The sequence below is a fragment of the Canis lupus genome, chromosome 29, assembly GCF_011100685.1.
Source record: "Canis lupus familiaris isolate Mischka breed German Shepherd chromosome 29, alternate assembly UU_Cfam_GSD_1.0, whole genome shotgun sequence".
In the NCBI taxonomy this organism is placed as follows: Eukaryota; Metazoa; Chordata; class Mammalia; order Carnivora; family Canidae; genus Canis; species Canis lupus.
In genome coordinates, this window is record NC_049250.1 from 24,510,028 (window position 1) to 24,529,302 (window position 19,275).

A 19,275-nucleotide genomic window follows, 5' to 3' on the forward strand; every position below is an offset into this window, starting at 1 on the left:
CCATTGTAGAAAGATCACAGATTTGGAATCAGACAAAGCTAAGTCCCACTTGTTGACTCTACAACCCACTTGTAATAACATAACTTAACTTTCTTAGCCTCAAGTTCTTTATCTCCAACGTATTGCTATGTACCTTGTACCAGGATTGCAAGGGTTAAACTACAGAAACAACATATAAGAAGAACCAACCTAACTAAATCCTCACTTAATGCCAATTCTTACCATTTCTTTCCGTAGTTGTAATACTCTAAATAGGATGTTACAAATGTTCAATGACACACTAGCTGAATTTAAGAAAAGAAATTATTTGAATTGAATATATTAAAGACTGTAGTCAGTTTTTCACGAGGGGTTTCTTTCTTTTTTTTTTTTTTTTAAAGATTTTATTTATTTATTCATGATAGTCACACAGAGAGAGACAGAGAGGCAGAGACACAGGTAGAGGGAGAAGCAGTCTCCATGCAGGGAGCCCGACGTGGGATTCGATCCCGGGTCTCCAGGATCACGCCCCGGGCCAAAGGCAGGCGCCAAACCGCTGCGCCACCCAGGGATCCCTCACGAGGGGTTTCTTAACAAAGGTTCCACCTCTCTTGATTTCACTGCCTTTGTTTGCTTGTTTCCATATGGTTCATACCAGATATGATTTTTTTTAAAAAACTTCAGGTTTAGCTGCAAGATTTATAAGGAGATAATCACACACAATTTGATCCTCGGCAGAAAATATAAAATTAAAATCACATTCTTAGCATTAAATAATTTTTGAGGGCTTTATTTCTTTCACTAGTCATGAAATCCATATGTGTTTTTTATTTAAGATTTTTAATGTGATTGTAAAAATATACCTTATAAAGATTAATTGAACAAATCAAGATCACACGACAATGTAAATTACTTAGTGATGTTGACTTTTCTTTTTTTTAAGATTTTTTTAAAATTTAAATTCAATTTGCCAACATATAGTATAACATCCAGTGCTCATCCCATCAAGTGCCCTCCCTAGTGCCTGGCACCAAGTCACTCCATCCCTCCATCCTCCTCCCCTTCTACAACCCTTTGTTTGTTTTCCAGGGTTAGGAGTCTCTCAAAGTTTGTCTTCCTCTCTAGTTTTCCCCACTCAGTTTCCCTCCTTTGCAATCCCTTTCACTATTTCTTATATTCCACATATGAGTGAAACCATATGATGATTGTCCTTTGACTTTCTGTGAAAATTTCTTAGCAAAGTTTCCTCAACCAAAATCTATTTGAAGACCTCTCATATTTACCTTTGAAATAATGTCAAATATATTATCAAAATATTTTCAGCAATGAAGATCGGAATATAGATGATATACAAATATTGGAATTTTGAGGAATACATATCTGATTGAGACTTTATCATTTACCTGTAGTCCTTAGTGGAACTTAGTGAAACTTCACTGTGTTACCATCTGCCCTCAGCTTCTATCTAATAAACTTTCCTGAAGGCATAACACTTTTTTTTTTTTTTTCTACAGAACTTACTGGCAATTGACAGTCTTCAGAAGGAGGAGTAACATTAGTTGCACTAGGAGACCAAAAAATACAAGCATCAGTTTAGGATCTGGAACATTTCTGGAACAGTAACAATTTCCAATAGTAGCCCTGACATGGAACAAAATACATAGATCATTGAGTGTGCTTTTATACTAGAACCACAGGAAATACTTCCCAGCCCCTGTGGATGCTCTTATGTAAGATGTAGTTCTACAAATATGGGCAAGAAGCCAGATGGGCTAACCATAATTCTCATGTTAACATCAGATGCAGCTTTGCATATAAGGCTATTAATAGACATTTATATTTATTCCTTCTTGCTTCCTTAAAACCAGACATTTGAGTGAAAACTGTGTCTTGGATGCACTCTCATCTATCACATTAAAATTTCTTTAATAGCTTTAAGTACAACTTTTCCAGAAAGACTGTCTTTGCAACATTTGACCTACAAGTCTAGACTCCAGGGGGGATAAAGTCCAGAGATGTACTTAAGTAGCACTTTGAGCCCAGAGAGACTTGACACATTAAACTAATAAAAAATGACTGTAAAACCATCTGTAAACATGAAGTGTCATATAAGTGCTTATTAATAAGCATTTTTCTTCAATTTATATTTATTTTTATTCCAAGATGCCTCTTAAAAAATGCATTATGGTTTATTGCGTATACTGTCTTTCAAACAAATTGTATTCAAGGTATTTTAGAGAGTTAAATACATGTCAGTGTGTGGCATAAATTATGGAAGGACACTTTGAATGGGAAATGAATTAGTGCATTCAGTCATAAGGGCAGAGAGAAATGGGTTGTGTAAGCGTCTGGCTTGAAATATCTAGACTCCCTGGAACCAACACTTCAAATCCCAGCAGGCCAGCTCTGTCCTTCATCCTTCTGAGATAAGAGTCCATTCAGTTTACAGTCTGCTGGTTTTTTGAATGATCCCTTGGAACAGTAGGCATGTCGGCTCTGTGTGAACATTTTACAGAGACAGGACAAGGGAAAAAAAAAAACATTCAAGAGAATTTAAGCAGAACCGAAGTATCAGTTTATGCGGGCAATATCTTGGTAGTGAAGAAAGGCTAACTTAGAACATAGCAGGAGTGAGGGCTGGAGAAAATTCAAAGTTTTGAAAGAGGAAAGAAGTTAGTATGTGATTGATTGCTACTACTGACCCCCAGAACGGTTTTTAAAATGGGGAAATGGATTCCAATATAATGATAGACTTTAGAGCAGTGTGGAATTGACCTATGCTACCTAGTTGATATTTTGGATTGCCCTATGATTTTTTATGAAGCATTAATCTGAATCCATAATGAAAAGCATTTATTATCTAGACAAAACTTACGAGTATAAGGCAGAAGAATAGGGCTCTATAACGTAATAAAAAGGACACAAGTCACATTTGAATATGGCCTTTCTAAAGACGAGCATGGTACTTCTAAGTGGCGATTTTCAACTTTCCCCAGCCTACAAAAACTCTGCCAAGTGTCAAACATATGATTATAAGAAAGTGGAATTTGAATAAGCTCATACAGGGGACTCTAATCTTTCCCAGATAATGACTTATGTTGAGTTTTCCCAGATTCATATTAGGGTTATGAGGATGCTTACAGCATAAATCAGAATGAATAATGGAGATAGCTCCAGTTTGCTCTTCCTTCACTCTGACACTTTCTACAAGTCCTGGTGGTAAATGAAAAGCTATGATAATCTAGGTAGATCTTAAAATTTTACCAGCGGATTTTGGCTCACTGGTGATTGTGATTAACTGTTTAAGAAAACCTTATATTTTTTCCTGAAAACTAGTATTTGATATATTAGTTTTCTATGACACCACCTTAAGCCTACCTCTTTGAGCTTCCACTATTTCTGAATTTCCACTTCTCTTTGCAAAGGGTAATAAAAACAATCTATAGTACTGAACAGGTGCTGTGCAAAAAGCTAGTAGGACGATCAACCTTCCTGGGAAGAGTAAATTCACAGAAATGAAATAGTAGCAGACCAATCTCTGGACTTCCATTAAATGCTTCACTATGATGCAGGTATTGTATGGACAATCCTGATGCAATGTAACTGTTGCTGTCTATCTCTGTATGACTAATGAAGAATTATATTATCACACCAATAGATACCTTTCTGCCCTAATTTAATCTTTCACCCAGGCAAACCGTGCTCTTTTTTCAAAACTCAAGGCTCTCCTCTATTAAGAACTCACTTCTCTGGCTTATATCTCTTCCTATTGCTCTAGCAGTATCCATGTGTCCCTCTCATATTTCCCTATTCTTTATGCTATCATGGGGAAACTAATATAGACTTTCCTAAATTATCTGACTGAAAATTGCAAATATTTCCCAACACTGTGGTGCTGCCGAATCTTCTTTTTTTTTTTATAATGCTTATCAACTTCCACCTTACTATATGATTTATGTGTATATTTTGTTTATTTTCTATCTCCTATCACCATAGAGCATAAGTTTCATGTGGGCAACTATTTTTTTTATTTTTATAATTTATTTACTTTTATAACCAAGTATAGCATATGATAGCAGTCACAGGGATCCCTGCGTGGCGCAGCAGTTTGGCGCCTGCCTTTGGCCCAGGGCTCAATCCTGGAGACCTGGGATCGAATCCCATGTTGGGCTCCCTGCATGGAGCTTGCTTCTCCTCTCTGCCTCTCTCTCTCTCTCTCTCTGTGACTATCATGAATAAATAAATAAAATCTTTAAAAAAATGATAGCAGTCACCGAATATATTTGTAGAATGAATAAATATATGCATATATGCATAAATAAATGAAAAGTGTATTCAACATGTCTACAACCTGTTTTGAAAGATATACATTAGAATAATCTAAGAAGTAAAAAAGCAGTACATTTAAATCATCCTAATATCTGTAATACAAGTTCTGAGAGGAGACAAGGAAGAAGACTGAATCAAATCGTATAGAAATGTGTGGGGTCATAAGCAACTTATTACTGATTAGATTTACCACGTGGGAAATTCATTTGCTCTATGATCACTGATTTGCATTTTAACTTAAATGACAAATAATATCAATAGCTAGTAATTTTGAATTTTCAACTTGTGGTAGCTTTTTCTTAACTATTCACTGGGTCATGGGGATCCCTGGGTGGCTCAGTGGTTTGGCACCTGCCTTTGGCCCAGGGTGTGATCCTGGAGTGTGGGGATCGAGTCCCATATTGGGCTCCCTGCATGGAGGGAGCCTGCTTCTCCCTCTGCCTGTGTTCTCTGCCTCTCTCTCTCTCTCTCTCTCTCTCTGTGTCTCTGATGGATAAATAAAATCTTAAAAAACGAAAAACTTCATTGAGTCATGAAGTGCATTTAAGATACAGATTTCTTGGCCTTGTAGGCAAAATGAAGGACATATTTTTGATACAAATTGCAAAATGACACAGAGATTAAACAGAGATAGGGGTTTCAACTATCTGTATATCTGATGAATATTCATTAAAACATAGTACTTCTTATAAAATTTAATGGTTTAAAATACAAAGGGCTTAATAATGAGAACCCTAATTATATATTTAATTTTAGTTAGGCTGAAGTAACTGGTTTTTATAATAGAAGTGATTGATAACATGGAAAAATAAATGCCATTTCAGTCTTTATGACCAAACAAAACATTACTGGAAAGAGTACAAGATGTGCCCTATACCATGGTGAAGTAATTTAAGAGTATTTCAATGAAAAGCCAGATCTCAACCCATAAGTGGTATTCTAAACAAGATACATCGCAATTTGGTTTGTCCTCAAATTTCAAGTTTCAAATGATCTTGAAAAGAACAATTGATTTAATCAGAGAATATCTAAAATAACTATGCTTCTTTATAGGGGATTTTTTTATATTCATTTAGATTTTGAATGGTATTCAAAACTATATTCACAAATAGACTAGTAAGCATAAAATCAAAGACAAACAGTAGAGTCATATGATTTATAAAAATACCAGAAGACCAACAATAAAGGGCGATATAAGGGAGGCCACTGGTAATTTAGAGAATGAAGAGAGACAAGGAAGACACTCACACAAGTTTGGGGACTGCAGAGTAACGTTCTTGGATTACAAAACAAGCAGTAGTTACAGATAAATCATATATCAATAAAGGCAGAGAACAAGAAAAAAAACAAAATAGAAACTTTGGACACATTATATTCCTTCAGTTTACTCTGCCAAGGAGAATGTTCTGCAGATATAAAAGGTGAAATGAACACTGATGTTAAGAAATTCAAGTCTGGATATGTGAGAAAGTGTAAGAGAGAAGTAGCTACTCCAAGGTATTCATAGCTCCAACTCAGAATAATTTTATCTACCTACTGAGAAAACCATTTGATAAGATTCCTGAACTATAGCTCATCATCTCCCACTTATCACCTCAGCATTTGAAAAGTAAACATGTACTACATGCTTTAAAGTCAGACATGTATTTTCCAGAGGATCCAGGGAAAAAGAATGGGTTATTTCCTGAGATACTCAAAGCAGTGGAAATAGAGTAAAGCCTGAGAGGTATGGCTGATAGAGTTATATTTAATTCTCTTGGTGTGGTGGGCAGACTTTTGAGGATCTCCAATGACCCATATGCTGTGCAATTCTCTTCCCCTGAGAATGGGTGGGACCTATGAGCCATTTCTACGGAATGAAGCAAAAGTGATGGGATGTCCCTCCCAGGATTATGTTGCATTGTATGGTAAAAATGAAGGGATTTTGATGCAATCAAAGTCCCTAATCAGTTTATTTTTAATTAATTTAAAAGAATATTATTTTGGGTGGGCCTGATTTAATGAGGTGAGCCCTTTAGAAAAACACTAGAGAGTCCCTGAAATCGAAGACTCAAAAATTAGCAACCCTCTCACCTGATGTCTTTGAAAACAAGCAGTTATAAATTATAGACACAAGGAAATGAGTTCTGCCAACAATCCAAGGGAGTTCCTATGCAGATCCTTTTCAAATCTATTCTCCAGAAAAGAATGCACCTGACACCATGATTTTAGATTTGTGAACAGAGAACTTCATTAAGCTGTGGTCAGACTTCTGGCCTACAAAAATTTAGGTAATAAATGGATGTAGTTTTAAGCCACTACATTTATGGCAGTGAAAACAAATACATAGAAAACAAATACAATGGGTGCTGTAGATTGAATGTAAATTTGGCCAAATTAATCCCCTTCCTGAGTTTCTAGCTTTTATGCTGTGATTCTGAATAGCTTTCCATTGAGAAGTGGAGTTTATTTGCCACTCCTTGATTCTGATCTGCGTCTGACTTGATTTAATCAATAGGAGTCGTATGAGATTTTGTGCCATTTGCAAGTCTCCTATTTTTGTTTGATCCCTGCTTCTGTTGTGACAAGTATCAGATAGTCTACTGGAGAATTAATGATCATGTGGAACAGAGCTCAACTGTCTCAGCTGAGGTCAGCCTAGACCAGTCTACAGACAGCTGTCCATAACATATGTAAGAAAGCCTAGCCAAGAGGAAATTTAAGTTACCAAGAACTAAAAAAAAAAAAAAAAAAAAAAAATTTGGAAATTTACTTGACCAGAAACTTTATATTTGTTTGTGTAATATAGTTGACAAAAAATTAAATGAGTGTAAGCAACCACAACAGCTCTGTACTATCTAAATTAATATTTCTTATTTGGTTTTTAGAATGCATATTGAAGTAGAGTGCTCTGTCTGAGAGCATTGATAAAATTATTTTCCTCAAAAGGAGTGTATACTATGATGTGAGTTTGAAACCTTACTTATGGAGAAATAGATTTTTTAAAAGACCTAATAAAGAAATATAGATGATAAAATTTCATCACATTTGAAGCTTTATTATGCAAAATAAATCTTCAATACTTGGTATTGTGGTATAGCTAAAGACCAAATATTTCTCACCTGTGAATGCAAATTCACAGGGAAAAAGTTGTAGGTTCAGTTTAGAGAGTAATGTTCTGAAACGCAGAGCATTAAAACAGAAACAAACAAACAAACAGAACCCTCAGAAACAAGTGCTTTCTCAGTGGCTGGAATTTTTTCAACCCTGGGATTATTGCTTCTCATGCGATCACAGGAGCAGACATGTGGGATTACTTCCCACATGCCATTGTAGGACTGATAAACTGGACAGAGGATAGAAAGATTTCTAATATTACTTCCAAGTTTTAGAATGTTTATTAGTTTGCATCTTGGAGTTTAACTATATTAAGATTGCATCTAATATTATAATTTATTTTTGCATTTCCTAATCTCTTACTCTTTTAGATAGCTTTCATAAAATTAGCAATAGAAGCTTAACAATGATTTCAGTATGGAATTTTTTCATAAGATGTAATAATATTGCTGGGTCTGGCCATGCAAGTTTCATATTCAGAATATACAACAAAAATACAATATGCAGAATAGTTACTTACTTTAGGGTATGATTTTCTTTCCGTCTTTTTGAAATTCAGATACATAGAACAGACACTTATATTTTTAAAGAACTCTAAATACAAAGAACAGCAACATGCATTCACATTACATTTTTAAATAGAATAAACAGATCATGAATATTTATGTGGTTTGGAAAGACGCGTATTCCACACTCTGTATCACCAAACCAAATAATTATGCAAAGATAGTTTCACTTAAAATTACAAATGCCATATTTTAGTTTGTGTTCAACAGTTTTAATGCATATTGATAATGGAAGGAAATAGCATCTATTTAAAAACAATACATTTAAGTTGGAAAAATGCCATTACAGCATATTTTAAAATGTTAAAATGGCTGGAATTGTGTTAGGCTAAGAGCTAACAAAGGTCCAAATGCTGACTGATGTTTAAGAACAAGACATAATTGCCTCTTTTGAAGATAATATACTTCTAAGATTTAGTCTGATAAGTCCTTATGCTCTGGTTTATGCATTTATTGTGTTTAGCTTGTTCAGTTTGACCTGTACATACAACAAAGTGCACAAGGAACTCCAAATAGAGGTTACTATGAGTTAGGAGCAGAGTGACGTATCTGTAACAGAAAATCATGTGAATGGCAATTTAGTTCCTTTATCTTTTTCCAAGATGGATCATATAATTATTCTTCAAAAAAAAAAATTTGCTGTTAGAACATCTACATAACATTCTGCTAGGCGAATATGTTACTAGAAAGGAGATAAAGAGCATGCCTGTGAAATAGATAGTTCTTGTGTATGTATGAATGCATATATATATATATATTATATATATATATATATATATAAAGAAAAAGAAACACTTGCATTTTATATTTACAAATATGTGCTGAAATGAAGCAAATAGATACTAGTTTTAGAATGTACAGAGCTAGATGATGGAGAGCAACTGTTGCTGCTAACAAGAGCATGAACGTTTAAACTTACACTAAATGTTAACATTTTTGATCCTGAGAATTAAATGTTTTCAGATCCTGAGAATTAAAACTTCAGAGGACATATAAACCTAAAATATTCAAGTGGTTGAAAGAGTAATCTTTTAAATCATTTATTCATTGTAAAATGAAGGCATATGATCAATTTAACAAAATCTTCTAAGGCAAAATTCTCAAAAATATAATTAGAGTCAGACACATATCGTTAATTTTGGGTATAGTTAAACTTCACTTAACATCTATTTCCTCAGGTGTAAAATAGTTTAATATATCTGCTCACTATGTCTTTGGAGGCTACCTTAATTATTAAATGAACTGCTCTCATTAGGACAAATAGAAGATTAATATGCTATAAATACTTGATATTTTCATTATTGTGAAAGTCAATACCAAGAACACTGGTTCTGTAAACCCGTATAGTATTTTTGTCAAGTGCTCAGAGAAGATCATAAACAGAAAGCAGTAATCACAGAGGAAGAAGGAGCAAGATGATTAGATGTCTCTGTTTCAAGGAATATTGGGAAACTTGAACAAGGTTCCAAGCAGAGCCCTAACAGTAATATTTAAGAGATGGAAAATATGTCTCATGAGGACAGGAAAAGGAAATTGGAGTAGTTCTGTCTTTGAGATAGAAGAATAAAAATTGGTTTATTGTCAGGATTTTAAAGGCCTGTCAGAGTATGCCATTATTCTATATGTCCCCATTTAAGAAGAGAAATTGACATAAAGTAAGAGGTTTTGGATGAATATAAGAAAGATCATGCATGATAGCATCAATACCAAAGTGAAAAAATAGAGAGAGTAATCCAAACTTATTTTTTAGTCTGTTTATGCATCTACATTATCTATGTATCTATGTACCTATCTATCATCTATCATCTATCTACATCATCTCCACACATGGTTTGGAGATGTTTCAAACACAGATGTTTGAAAATCAAGAACTAAACCAGTTTTATCTCTGGAATTCCTTTAGTTCTATCACTTCCAGAGATAATAAATTTGTGATTTTTCTCTTCATATCAGTCTTTTTTTTACTAAATCAACAAGATAAATGGAACCTAAATTTTTCATTGTTAATGACTTCCAATTATAAGTACCTGACTGATTGTGTAGTATGGCTTGTAAAATATCTGATGATTTCACTAGTTTCCCTATCAGTGTTTTCAAGATTATGGAGTGAAATGGAGTCATGCAGAAACATGTTCAAAATATAGGAGGCACTCTATGTTAGAACCATTTAAAATTAAGTGAAAAGAATGAACATGATTATAAAGTAGAAAATATTATGCCAAGAATTTGTCTAACTTCTTTGAAAGTGGTTAAGGAAATCAACAGAATTTGAAATATGGGCTAAAATAGGATATATTATGCACTATACAGATAGTTCTGAAGTGATTTTTTAAAAATAATATATGATAATATTTTCCGTATTTGAAATTCAAAATTATCCAGTTCTGTCTTGATTGACTCAAAACAGTCAACAGACAGTCAACAGAAACAGACAATTCAGTTAAGGCAACTAATTGATTTGAGGAATTTTCATTTCAATAATGACCTTGAGCCTTTACTGCCTAGAATGCCCTCAGATCATGTCATGGGGCTCTAGTAAAGATCTATCGTCAAATCAATTACAAAAAGCAATGGAACATCTGATCCTTCCCTTGAAATTAACTAGTGAAAGTAGGTCAGCACACCTTCAAATGACACAATGAATTATTATGTTCTCAATGACCCAGGAAAGAAAGCACTAGTGATTGATGGGAGGTGATATTTAAATGAGAATTGAACATTTCTGGGATTAAACATGTAGCAATGATCAGAAAAGTACCAGAAAATTAAATATGTTAAAAGATTTTCCTTTTTCATTATAGCCAGAAAAAGTTTTTCTTCTCATTGTTTTCTATATCCACAACTATGATTCTGGGAAGGTGTTTATATATTGAGGTATTGCTATACTATTTAAAAGTACAACTGGGAGTAGAGCAGCTTTCTCAATTTTATTTTTATTATTATATAGAGAAAATATACAAAATAGTCTATCATATATTGCCACTATGACAATTCAACTAAATAAAATTAGAAAGATATGGTCAAAGATAACTAACTAATTTAAAGACAGTGATTGAATTTGCCAAGATGGAAATTAATATTATTTAGATAGCAATTCTATCCTGCAATTATAAAAAGTAAAACAAACAAATAATAGGTGCAACTGCCTCCTTCCAAAAAAATTTCAAGATTCCTTATTTGAATGATATTTTAGATTGTTATTATGTTTTTATATAGGCTCTGGGAGTCTTTTAATTAGGTCATCAAGCACCTAGATTTATTCTTAATGGTAAGTTTTAATTTAGAGTTTTATTTTTACATATTTGTAGACAATATAAAATGTCTATATACTTTTATTACAAATAACTATAAAATTTTAATTCAAATATTAAATTAAGGAATAATTTTGAAATACAAATTCTTATAATACTGTTGCCTACATAAAAACATATTCTTATGACAGCACTATGGTATTTTAGCATGTGGGCTTAGAAGTTAAAATTTTGCCCCACTCTTAATTTTGAATTACGTGGCCTTAGTTAAACTACTTATTCTTTACAACCTTCAGTTTCATCATAGGTAAAATGATATTGATGATAGCCATTGTCTCAGGTTTTTGTGAAGAAGGCATTAGAAAATGTATATAAAGTAGTTAGAGTCTGGAATGTGATAAACAGTATTAGCTCTGTGATGGTCAAAGAGTCAATAACTATTCCTTTAGTTATGTTAAATACTTAAATGCTCCTATTCAATTAATTATGAAGACTTCAAAGTGTAATACAGTATGGAGTTTAGTTTTCTTTTAAAATTTTTATAAAGTCATTAATAAGCCTAGCATGCTATTTTATGAATTTTTGTATGGTATTTAGTATAATATTATGACTTTGTTTATATTATGGGGTGACTGAATTAATATAGCTATTTGACACAGCTGATAGTATAAATTATTAACTTTATAAGACATAAACTATAACCAGAAAATGCATTCAAGTACCAAATTTCACATTTTTATGACCATGGGATTAATGAGTTTTCTATCTTATTAACAGAAACTCTTTAATGACAAACCACATAAGTTAGGCATAGCAAATACTATCTAAGTGTGTTCAGAGGTTTGTCACACTCACTTACTAGAGCAGACATTTTTATCATCTTTTGTTTCCGGGGTTTCTTGCATTTTAGCACTAGTATTATCGTATTCTCTGGGTAGGAGCAGAATGCTTAGATGAGAATAGACCCTCTTTCCAGCTTTTCCATCCTGTTTTTAAAAAGACCCAAGAAACTCTCAATTCAGCCTCGCTTTGTACTCAGCGTAGTCCCTGCCTATAAGAGCTGTAAGATGCTGGAGGGTGTCATAAAGGACCCTGTGGAGTGTTTTTCTCTTCAGAGATCTTAAAGGAAAACACAGCTCTTATCTTTATAGTCTTACTGGGTTAAAGGTCAAAATGGGGAAAAAAGCTCTTTAAACTCTCATGTGAAGAATCAGGAAGAAAGAGGAGTAAGGAGTGGAACAGTCTTCTACATAAACATGAAGTAACCGTGAGTACTTGCAATTAGGCACTAAACTGTAAATGTCTGTATGGAGTAGCAGTAATTATGATGAATGTGCAAATATGGAAGGGAGAAGAGTAGAAATTGACTTTTTTTTTTTTTTTTTTTTTTTTACCTTTTCTCAAAGAAAAGGAATTCCTACTGATCAACTATTAAAGACCTAGCAATCTATTTAGAAAATGTATACATAAACACATACAACCTCATAATAATAAAATATTTTAATGATATTTAGCAGAGCTATGACAGCCAATACATAGCTAATTACTAGATGGAGTCAAAGGTCACACAGCAGTGCAGGTACTTTACCTTTCTAGGATAAGCTAGGAGGCTCCATTCGGAAGAAATGGGATTCAGTAGATAGCATCAATTGTAAACCTTTGTGGGCTGCAGGTAGAAATGAAGTTAAGCCTTAATATATTTCTGCTAAAATGAGGTTTCAGATGGCACTAAACAAAACTCCCTTTTGCATATACAGCAAAGTTAAAAGTGAGACAAAGCAGAGTGAACCCATTGAACACATTCTCTGGTCAACAATGGTTTGACATTAAAAAAAAAAAAAGTAAAGAAGAAGGAGGATCTTGTGCTCCAGGATTGCATAAGACTGCACGTGGGTAGTGGGGACAGACTTAGAACTAGAAAAAGGTCAAGGACATTTTCACTGTCTTTGAAGTTTTTGTGTTAGTGTAGGTGGAGGGACTTAAGAAACACGTATTTTTGGTATATAGTGCTTAAAAAGCCTAATATGTCTGCAGGCATTATGGAATGAGAGTAAGACAGAGAAGAAAATTAACAAAAAATGAAGAACCAACGATGAAAGAAGCTGGAAGGGTTTTGGCTGAGAGACAATGCAGATTTATCAGTTTCTTGGTGAGGAGGAGAGTCAGAGACATGCAACATATTATTTGTAGTTTATCATATTCAGAATTTGGCTTAAGTGATCTTTAAACTCTTACTATCCCATTCCATTCTGTTTATTCTATTTTTTAGTTTTTCCATCCTAAGTGCTTAGCTATTGTCAATTTAGCATGTGATCTTCTTTAAAAAGTCACAAGTTAAAAAACACTACTGGGTTCATTTAGTGACTAGAATGGTCTAAACAGTAAACATATTTCAAAGCAGAAACTTGGTGAAACCAACTTTGTCATAGAGGTGTGTAGCCAAACCTATACTTCACTGTCATCAGCAGGAAGATTGAGTGGAGGAAACCACCCGATATGCATATAAGGATAACAGTTAAGCTAATAACTGGGCAAATTCAAGACCTAAGGTATCCTCATTCATTAGTTTCTTTTTCTGTTCTTTTCTATTTTTTTCTTTTTTTTTTCTTTTTTGAGAGAAAGAGCACCCAAGGGGCTGGGTAGAGGCAGAAGGAAAAGGATAGAGAGAGAATCCTAAGCAGGTACCACACCTAGCATGAAACCCCATGAGGGGCTCAATCTTGTGACCCTGAGATCATGACCTGAGCTGAAACCAAGAGTCAGATGCTGAACTGACTGAGCCACCCAGGCACCTCCATGTATTAGTCACCATTAAGGCATCACACATGTACTGGCATAAAAAAAAAACATATACTTATCTTGCAATTTCTCTGGGTCAAGAGTCCATGGATGGTTTGACTTCCTTCTACACTCAGGGCTTAATTAGCCTACAATCAAGCTGCCAGCCAAGGCTGTAGTTCTCATTTGAGGTTTGGGGTCCTTTTCCAAGCCTACTATTATTGGTAGAATTCTGTTCTTAGCAACTGTAGGAGAAGGCCCTCAGACCATAGAGGCTGCCCAGTTTCTTGCCATGTGATCTTTTCTACAACATGGCAGCTTGCAGGTTCAAGGCCAATGGGTGAACTTCCCCATTGCTTGGAATTTTTTACTCAGACAAAGCTTAGATTGTTTTAAAGGACTTACACGATTAGGTCAGGCTCACCCAGGAAAATCTCCTCTTTGATGAACTTAAGACAACTGGATGAGAGACCTTAATTACATATGTGAAATCTCACCACATTCATCATTATAACATAACCTAATTGCGGAAGTGAAATTCTATCATAGTCACAAATCCTACCCATACTTAAGAGCAGGAATCTTGGGGTACATCCTAGAATTCTGCTACCACATTACAATATTATATATTATTGATGAACAGTGGCATTATGGACAGTTCTGGTAACTTCTTGTACTTATTTTCCTTCATTTCTAGAGGTTATAATAACAGTTCTGTTTCATGGAATCATAAGGATTAGATGAGGGGATAATTGCAAAAAAGCTTGCAATAGGGCTTGAACATAGTGTTACACAAATACTTGCTAAAAAATAGAATAAGCGCTAATAAGCATTTGTTAAAATGAAGTATTTAAAATGGCTACTGGCACATGCTAAGCACTCAAAAATGTTATTTTGCTTTGATTTAAAAAATATATATTATTATTAATTATTGAAATGCTATGTTTAGACATAAACCATGGTTTTGGGTTTATATCCTAAGTTGTGGTATAAAGCTAAAAGTATAGTACACATTTTTCTTTATATTAATACCATGACTTATACATATAAGGTATTTGAAATTAGTACCATATATATTCTAAATTGCATACTATCTCAATAACCACATGATAATTAGGAATGGTGTGTTTGAAGAACTGATTAATTTTAGGTAATGATTTTCTAGTGCACAAGAGACATGGGCAGTTTTTAGTATAATTAGACTTTGAATGCCAAGGTCATGATCAATAAGAGTTAAGAGACCATTTACAAAAGCTTTACTTATGGAATTTATATAGACAACCAGATTTTTCTTTAAAAAAAGTCAAATCTCATCGTTAAATATATATCTGATGGGATTATTTGCTGATATTTCCATTTTTTAACTTTGATCAGTATTTTATGAGAAGAGGACTACTAATAATTTTTCAAGCAAAAGAAAAATTTGGTTTTAATTTGACACATGTCAATTTAATTAATAATCAACAAAATGGCATTCTAAATTTGCTTCAGATGGCAGTTCAATAACATCTATTGATTTTGTATTATTGGACTGAATATTGTCATCATTATTTCTGCATAGCATGCTTTGGCAGGATTTGAATTATGCCGCATTACACAAAATTTTCCTTTCTTTTATAAAGTATATGTAAGAAATTGTCTTAGATGCTATCAAATTTCATATTGCTATGGCAACAATCTCTCAGTATATATTATGTTACATATGTATGTGTATACAAAACATTTCTCTAACACAATCTATAGCTGTTAAATTAATTCTTTTTCATTCATTCAGCCTATATGGACACCTTCCACCAAGCACTCTGCAGAACATAATAAAGCTTTTATATGTGACAAATAAGATTAAAAGGGCCTAGGAATGTGACATTCAGTGTAGTCTTAAACATTATACTGAAGAGTATGGACATTTTCCTTTAGGGAGTAGAATGTTTTGACATATCCACATGGCCATCAAATACCTTGGAAACATTTTTTATTTCTTTCTTTCCCTTACATGCCATAACCCTATCTGTATTGACTTTACCTTGAAGATATATCCAGAATCTGCCTTATTTACCATTACAATTGTGACAACTAAGTACAGGCCACCTCCTATCTGCATTGAGGGTTCCCAATCAGTTTACTACCTCTGCCTCTGCCTTTGCCCACTTTCTATTTTCCATATAGAAACCAACAAGATCCCCCCAAAACATAAGGCAAACCATGACATTCCAATTCGCTTCTCACCTCACGTCAGAGTGAAAATGACAAAGTCTTGACAATTGTCTACAAGACCCTTGATTGACCCACTTAATCATTATCTTTCTGAGTTCATCTGTAACATGTGTTTGACCATCACTCTCCTGCTCTTTGGCTACATAGAGGTCCTTGTGACCTTAAACATGGGAAGCCTTCTACTACTGTCTCAGGGCTAGTTCATTTGCTTTTCTGTCTGCTTGATATAGTTCTTTCTTTTAGGTCTATTAAATGTCATCCTCTTAGAGAGGGCATTCTCTGGACACATTCTATGAACTAGGATCTCTTGCACCAAGTTCTCTCTTTTCTTTATTATGAGCTGACATAAATCTGTTTACTTATTGTTTGTCTCCATCACTTCCCCAAACCATGATGCTAATAGATCAGACACTGTGTTTCATTCCTTGATGACCTCAGCACAGAGAATAGTGTTCTGGTACTTAGAAGGTGATAGATTTTTGCTGAGTTTTATTACAACTTTAAAAAATTGTGTGGCAGTAATATTAAAATTCAATTATATCTGATCACTTTTTTTTTTTTTGTCTGAGCTTGGATTGCTTTGTTAAGGTTTTTTTCTGAGATTCTGGTGCTGTTTTTATTTGTTTTTGATTGTTCTTTTGCTATTTTTACACGTGTGTATATGTGTGTCATGACCATTTTAATTGAAACTAACCTCTGGAAGAAAATATCTGGATTGAGGGAAAATTTTAATCTAAAATGTAAGGTGGGGCACCTGGGTGGCTCAGTGGTTGAGCATCTGCCTTTGACTAAGGTCGTGATCCCAGGGTCCTGGGACTGAGTCCCACATCAGGCTTCCTGAAGGGAGCCTGCCTCTCCCTCTACCTATGTCTCTGCCTCTCTCTCTCTCTCTCTGTGTCTCTCATGAATAAATAAATAAAATCTTAAAAATAAAATAAAGCATAAAAGAAGTTGAAAGCAAATTGGATTTTTCTTGGTTTGTACTATCTATTTATCAAATTGTTTTCTCCAATTGTTACTCTTTTCTCAGTACCAAATCTTCTCCTTTTCATTCCCTGTATTGACCCACTAACTGACAACTAATTAAAGTTTGGGAAGGGAAGAAATTTTTACATTTCATCACTACTCCTAAAGGAGAGGGATGGAAAACATTAGACAAAAAAAAAAAAAAAAAAAATCCTTACATCACAAAAAATTAGGAAAATGCTGGAACCTGAAGTGCAATTAGGAAGGGATCTGTGAAGTCTGGCCTTAGATGCAATGGGAGGCTAGAGCCCGAGGTGTGCCTTCTTAGAACTCCCGTAGATTATTATTTCTCTAAACTTGGAAGACTTTCTCAAGGATCACTTAACAGAGATAGAGTCTATTTCAGGACAAGCAGCAAATATCCCTGCAGAGAACCAGTTTAACTTTGAAGAAAAGAAGAAAGGTGAAGATATTGAATGAGACAAGCCAACCTTATATTATTTCTGTCTTCACCTACCCTTGTGGCCAAAGCAAAGAAATCAGAAGGCAATGATCCATGGCAAGATGGACAGCCCTTGCCCCTGTAAACCCTTACATGACAAAATGGGGGTTGGGGAGGAGATATATCTGCCCAGGTAAAGGAAATTCCACACATAGTCAAAGTTTGAGAAAAAACATCATTGGCTAGAAGCTGCAAGCTACCCATTTCAAAACTCTCCACCAAAAAATAGCTATATCTAATTGCATTAGTTTTCCATTGCTGCCATAATAAGTGGTCATAAACTTAGCAGCCAAATTCAAATTTATTATCTCATTATTTCTATAGGGTAGGTGTCTGAATAGGCTTGGCTAGGTTCTCTGCATAGGGTCTCACAATGTTGAAATCAAAGTGTGGCACTCTTAATGTATGTAATTGGAAGAATCTACTTCCAACCCCGTTCGGGTTGTTGGTTGAATTTAGTTTCTTGTAGTTCTAGGACTGTGGCCCATTTCTTTGCTGGCTGTCAGCTAGGGGCTGGTCTTTGCTCCTCTATTCTTTCTCATGCTTTCCCTGTGCCTGGCTGCAACAATGGCAGATGGAGATCCTCTCACACTTGAATATTGCTGCATCTCTCTGCTTCCAGCTGAAATTGTTCTCTGCTTTAAGGACTCATACACTAACATTAAATCTACCTGCAGAATCCATAACAACATCCCTATTTGAAAATTGCTAACCTCACATCTGCAAAATTCCTTTTGCTGTATGATGTATTATATTTACAGGTTCCAAGTATTTGGGAACAGCCATCTTTGAGGGACCATTCTGTTTACCACAATAAAAATTGTTAACATAACAATAATACTTCTATAAATAGAATGTAAAATCAAAGAAGAAAAGGAATACAAGCTTAAAAGAAGATAACCTGAAAAATCACACAGGGAAACTGGGCAAAGGTTCTGATAATGATAGTTCTTCAGTCTCAAAGAAATAGTAGACAAAAATGATCTCCCTTAAAAAAAGGAAAAGGCAGAGGGTACATAGATTGAAAAATTATGTCATAAAACAATAAGTTGAAAAGAGGCTTAACAGAGCTTACCAAAGGAAATAAAGAAAAATTAAATTATTACAAAGATAAGGGTTATATGTAAAGCAACAAACTGTACAGATATGACTGTAAACGTCACAGAAAACAAATGAAGCATCAGAAAGAGACCTGAGATAATTATTCAAAACAAAAGGAAACTAACAGAAAAAGTAATTAAAAAAATAAAATGTATGCAAGAGAGATAGAAAAGTCAAATAGCTAGAGTAATTAGTTATTTGGGAGACTGAAGTTAGAAAGTAATTAAAAATATTTTAAAAATAAAATGGAAGAAAGGATCTTCAAAGGGACCATGACAAAACCAACTTCAGAAGAGACTGCACATGTTATAAACGTTGATGGAGTAAATGATCTGGGATGAAGGAAAAGGTGGAGGAAAGGCTACTAGGTTGTCCAATAGTGCTAATTTCCTCATCCTATCTTTCATAGCAGGTGGTCACATATCTTTAAAACATATTTCTTTAAAAACAATGATACTGAACTTAATAAACTTAATATTTTTCATCATCATGT